General features: G+C 48.2%; 1 long non-coding RNA gene across 1 annotated transcript; it reads right to left on the reverse strand.

Moving 5' to 3' along the window:
- Nucleotides 1-272: 272 nt before the first annotated feature.
- On the reverse strand, nucleotides 273-5,502 carry LOC139051332 (uncharacterized). Its single transcript, XR_011509337.1, has 2 exons — nucleotides 4,869-5,502; nucleotides 273-1,029 (listed from the first exon to the last, which is right to left on the reverse strand). It is a non-coding gene; the product is annotated as an uncharacterized lncRNA (long non-coding RNA).
- Between the last annotated feature and the right edge of the window lie 674 nt (nucleotides 5,503-6,176).

The raw sequence follows: 6,176 nt of genomic DNA on the forward strand, positions 1-6,176 counted from the left end.
TCAGTGAGGCAATACCTATATGGAATTCTAGGTTAAAGTGCAGCAATTAGTCATCATAGCGGTCGCAGAAACAAGGCATCGCACGGGAAGTAAACGAACAATGCTTGTGTATTACATTATCCCATACGCTCACGTGCCAAAAAGGCGGCCAACACCTGGAGTCCACCAGCAACCCGTTAAACTCGATCTCCACAGTAAGAGCAGGCCCAGACATACCCCAGCCCTTCAAGATGGCAACCGGTAAGTACGCGTCCCTCATGTGCCACAGCATAATCTAGACAAACGTTTTCCTCTATCCCTGCCGCTGAATGATTACGTCACAGTTTTCCAGGATCAGGACATAAAGCACTCTCCCAATTTTTCTAATCCGTGTGGCTGTCATTGATATCGCGCTGGTTAAATGCCGAACGCCACCGTACAGACTCTTACAATAAGCAATTACATGTTTGGAATCAGGCTTCGGAGAAGTTTGCCGCGAGTGTTCCAGGTCGGCTAAGTGTTCCAACTTTAGAAGTATCAGCGCCTTTTCCGCGTGCGACGACAGCGACGACGACGTGCTGGCTTTTTCCGTCGCGTTTTTCAGTAAATTCAGCTGGTGCGACACGGTTAATGAGACCGTGGCGGCCATTTGAGCCGCGTCACCCTTTAAAGTACGAGATCGGATGCGCCGATCTCGAGTATTCCCGGCGAATCTAGTTTCCTGGCTTCTGACTTGTTCTGTAAGATCATTCAACTGACTCTGGCCGGTCATGGTTGGTGTCCCCGAACACCACCTTCAGGTCTTCAAGGGAAGCGTTCACGTTTTCAAGGGTCAGTGCTGTAGGTTCCGAGGACGGGCACTGTGATCGCGGCAGAAACACGGGCAGTGCATCCGGCCACGTAGTGCGTTGACAGGTCTGTGTGCTGGACTCCTTCGCCCCATCGCAAACACTCCACGGTGTGAAACGTGCGTTCGGTCTCGTAGTGTTCCAGCACACGCTCCATGGTGCCCGTGCACTCGCAGTCGTGCGCTTCGTTTCAGCAGTACACCTTAATAGAAAAAAAGAACAATTTTATGAGTGGACAAGATGTTTTTACTAAAGGCGCGTTGTATCACTGCCGCTAACATTTAGAACATACTTTTACATAAAGGCTTGTGTGGACCAACGTACACATGTAAATATATTCAAAATTCCCAGGCAGTATCTGTCGCTGTTTAAACATTAAAGACGCATCAAACATAAATATTAGCCCTAGGTGAATGACCAGATTGTGCTTCTGATATGAAGATAGCCACTGTTACATAAAAGGCAGGATCCATAAGCCAGAATCGAGGAAAAAGCGACCATGCTTCAACTATTCTTTCAGCTCCCAGCTAATCTACGGCCACACCAGCATTCTTGAGTATAGACCAGAACACGCTAGTCTCGCACCCAGACTAACCGACTGCATACTCTCGCACCCGGGTTGCCCGGTCGACCGGCGCTATTTTGTACTGGGCTGCCAAAGTGTGTTCGCCGGCGACCAGTAGACATGGCAAGCGCCAGCTCTAGGGCTCCAAAGTGCGGAAATGTGCCCGTTCACACGGATCCAAAGTAGAAGAAGTCATCTGGGCATCATTGCGTCGTGTTTGGATGCCAAAACAACCAGCGGAAAAGGAGCAGGTTGCTTAGCGCTGTTTGCGAAGAGCACAACACACGTATGAATCGTGCCGGTGCGGTGTTTTCAGCCTGCGCCGATTTCCATCCGCAACGAAGAATGCCAAGCTGCGCCACCGGTGGATAGCTGCAGTGAATAGGAAGAACTACCAACCCAGTGAAAATGCACGAGTGAGTATTCGATCTGTGTATATTTTGGTACCACGTTCAACTTTGCGCCCTACAAACCTAATACGCAGGTTTGCTCCGAGCACTTTCTGGGCAACAAGCCTACAGAGCAGAATCCCGCGCCGGTGCTTCGCCTTGGCTATAACAAAAAGGCAAGCCTTTTCGTGTTTTCATTCAGGCAGAGCTCCCGACCGTTAAGCGGAACAGTTGAGTTTGCGGTTAGCGATACTTGCAGCTGGTGCACGGAATGACCATTAAGCGTGAACGACAAGTTGTAGGCCTTGCTGGTGAGCGTTATTGCTAATGAATGTAAACCGAAGTCTGCTCGTCACGTAGCATGCGTCCACAAAAACGTAAACGACGACTACTCGTCGCCGAAGGTGTTCTTGCAGCGCACCTACCTTTACGAGCTGGTGTTGCAGGTGTCATTCGTAACGAATTCATTTGAGCCTCCTGAGCTCTAAACTGCGTGTAGGCTGTTATGCGGGGCAAAGCGCAAAATATTTCCGTTCATATGGCGAGGAAAATAAGGTGCTTAATTATTCTTGTATATTGTAACAAAATTTTGATCGTTCTCACTAGTTTTTTTTTACTGTTTTCTTTTCTAAGGGAGCGCCAACAATCCGATGGCCTCGCACAAGCGAAACAGGTCTGGTACCAGGTAGCTGCAGTTGGTGGGGCTAATTTCTTGGATTGCAGGTGCGGTTGTTGTCTTGTACCAAAGGGGTCCTGATGATGCAGCTTTAAGTAGGGATGGTAATTTTACGTGCCCTGTCATGGTTTGTGCAACTGTACAACACCTGCATCTGTCATGCTCGCCCTGTTATACGGGCTTTGACTGCACATGTAGTTGAACATTATAACTACTGCAGTACAGCCGCGGCCACGCCTGTGTAGAGCACGCGAGCAGACGGCCTTGCTCTGCGGGGCGACACCGTGCGGCAGTTGCGGGATCTGACGCACTGTGCCCATGAGTATGCGCGGCCTAATAGACGTGCAGGTCGGCGCACACTGCTTTAAACCAGAAATTATGTTGGCAAGCGCACGTGTTTTGCCGGTTGTGCGCATTACCCGAGGGCGCCATCTTACTACGCGCGATGACAAGGGAATTGCGCACGTGAGTGATAGCGTGTGCGATTCTGTTAGGGCACTTGATATGAAAAACTATTGCTTCACCAATCCCAGATAATGTTATTGGCCAATGAAGTGACAACATCGCATGCGTGCTGCTTATATTAGACATAGAAGTCAAACCTTTTCGCAGAATTTATTCGCAATGGCTCCCCGACTCACAGCGGATGAGCGACGCGCAATTGATGGGGCGCACAATGTCCCAAAGAGCGATAGAGTCGGGCGCGTGTTATCAGCTGAAACGCGTAATCTTTTGGCATGGCGATACCGAGAGCGCCCCGAGGAAGCGCACACATTCGGTTAAACGACTGCCCGTTTCAACGTTGGCACTCGTGCAATGGAGTTCTGCATGTATATTAGGCCACGCATGCTCCTGGGCACAGTGCGTCAGATCCCGCAACTGCCGCACGGTGTCGCCCCGCAGAGCAAGGCCGTCTGCTCGCGCGCTCTACACAGACGTGGCCGCGGCTGTACCTCATTTTCCAATGAGTGCAGGTTTAGCATCATATGCTGCTTGTTCGAGTGCTGTAGGCTTTTCTTCTGAATGTTGTACTCTTAAGTGGTTGCACGATACAATTGGCCTGGTGTATTTTCTATTTCATTTTGAGAGGACTTTATATCTTCGCAAAAGTGATGGCATGGGAAAGAACTACAGCCCTTGTTAATATAACATCTATTTTGTTTTCAGTGTGCAGGTGGTGAAGGGCAGGCATCTGCTAACCAGGCAGTCAAACGACCTCGCCAGTTGGTTGCCAAGCGCGGCCAACCCAGTAGAGACCATTACAAACAAGACCAAACTGAAAGTGCAGATGACAGTGTTCTGCATACTTTAATAATATATGGCACCAACACAGTGCTGTAAATTCCTTCACAGGTTACGTGCCAAAAAGCTCACAGGTGTTCTAGCATATAGCGCGCGGTTTGTACAAACGTAATAGCGTACCTACCCGATGTATTCTCTTTTGCAGTCTGCACAGCACTCAGTGTGTCCATTGTGGACTTGCACGAGGTCTTGAAGTTTGATTGAATCCAGACAGCGAAAATGGCAGGTTATAAAAAACGTGAAACACGCCTTCCGCCCAGCTAAAAAGCCCAAGTTTCGCTTTCGCGCCGGGTCGCATCTCCCGGCGTGGCAGCCCAGGCCTGCTACTTCGCGGCGCTTGGGATAGATGGCGCGACCGGCGCTCATCAATATGGCGGCGCCCTTTGAATTCACGGTGTTCTGGTGTATAGTGGAGACCACTATCTTATTGTTTGCTAGCTTACATCACAAATAAATGCGGTCACCCGCGAAGGGCCTAGGTCGCTGTTATGGAATGGTTGGTTGGGGAAAAGGGAGGCCTGTAGCGGCTCAGGAATAAAGTCTTAAAGTAAGAATTTGACGTCGGAATGTAACGTCGAAAGAACGCTATTATTTATAAGAATCACTAATAAATATGGTTTTGTGATATCCCCAACTTCCTTTTCTCATGTTTCATTGCGAATTTCAAGAGAAGGAAGATTATTGATTGAACAGATAGTGAATTTTATCACTAAAGGAAACTGACCAACTTTTTCTTGAATTTCGCGTCGAAACGTCAACGCGTACACTTTAGTTTGTCACCACAGATGTAAAGTATTGCCATATTTCTTTTTATTTATCTCTTCTGGACTGTCAGGCTAAGAAATGAAGAAATATCGAGTTCCCACAGAAGGTTTCACATGAGACTACAGTGAGTTTCTGTTGTTCTATTGTGTTAGTTTTAATGGACAGTATAACGGAATCTTTACTCAAGGTGCATTAGTACATAAGAGTTCGGCAATAGCAAAACGGGCACTCCTATATCGTTACGTATGCAGACATGCAGTAGGGCAACTATTGCTAAATGCATAATTAATTCGCTTCCCTCGTTCAAGAACCGAGTGACTAAAATTGTTGTTCTTCTTCCTCACCTTCAAGGTGCTCGCTTTCCTGGTAGGTAATTCATAACCACAGCACTCCGCTTCTTGGAATGGCTCTTGATCCAATGGGCACTGCCTAACGCCCCCTTCGAAAATGGCTGCGTGGCAAGACAGGCACAGAGCGTTGACCGCACGGCAACAGCACGGTACGTCTTGGGATCATGCGGCAGCGGCCGCATACACGTGAATTCGGCACCTCGCCGTCGAAGCGCGTCGGTCGCCGATTGACGCCGGCGACGACGTGATCTCGAAAACGGTACACCCGTCCCTGTCCATGATCCGGTATGGCGTTGCCCTCAGGCACGAGTCCTACGCTCGCACAAGAGCGCAGTGGTGTTTCACCGAGCTTATGACTACCGAGTGTCTGATGCACATTGGCTAAAGTAGCAACAAAGAGAGATAAAGCGGTTCCTGCAACCACTATCACGTGCAATGCCGAGCACTTATCACACCTTCACCTTTCCAACGCTGGTCAGAACAAGTGTTTGGTTACCATCGGCGATGGCCGTTCGTTATAACTACCGCGGATTCGGCAGCAGCAGGTGCATCTACATTGAGCTTGTTCCATTATCACCTGCCGCCGTCCCGCTATTCGCAATGGCTAAGCAACTGAGAAACGACGGGAAAGTGAGTTATTTCTTATCGTCGACCGGAATATCGTGCGTCGTGAAGAAAGCTTCCACTTGTAAGATAATATCACCGTAACGAGAAATCAATTACAAGAATGCATGACGTAATAGCTCTGCAAAAACCCGCAAGGTGGAGAGAAGCAATTAATAAAGGGAAAATGAGACATTCAGCCAAACGTAGCGATTGCTACAAAGGAAATTCATACAGGTTCATCAATAATAAAAAGCCTCGCAGTTAAAGAAAATTACTTCCCGGTCCGGGACCAGCACATGCGTGCATGCACCCGGCCGTGCACCAAGTCCACGGCCGGTACACGGGTGTTCTTGCATTTGTCCCCCATCGAACTGCGCTCACCTCGGCCAGGATAGGCGTTTTGTTAAAAAAACTAAACGAAACAACACTTCATTTTTACTGAAAGCTTGACAGCGCTTATGTCAAAACTAGTGGTGCTCTCAAAATTCGCAGCAAGTGAATGAACCCGTGAAATAACTGGCTTCTATTCGTGTATTTGAATATATGCGTTAAACTAATTAATCGAACACTGATTAAGTGAAACTTTCTTAGTCCATTATGCGTGTTGGTTTACCGTTTAAGTAATGTGTACCTCTTCCTGTATTTCAGAGCAGTAAGTACATTTCTGCTGAATTCATCAGACGATTTAAAAAAATC

Source organism: Dermacentor albipictus, unplaced genomic scaffold, assembly GCF_038994185.2.
Source record: "Dermacentor albipictus isolate Rhodes 1998 colony unplaced genomic scaffold, USDA_Dalb.pri_finalv2 scaffold_11, whole genome shotgun sequence".
In the NCBI taxonomy this organism is placed as follows: domain Eukaryota; kingdom Metazoa; phylum Arthropoda; class Arachnida; order Ixodida; family Ixodidae; genus Dermacentor; species Dermacentor albipictus.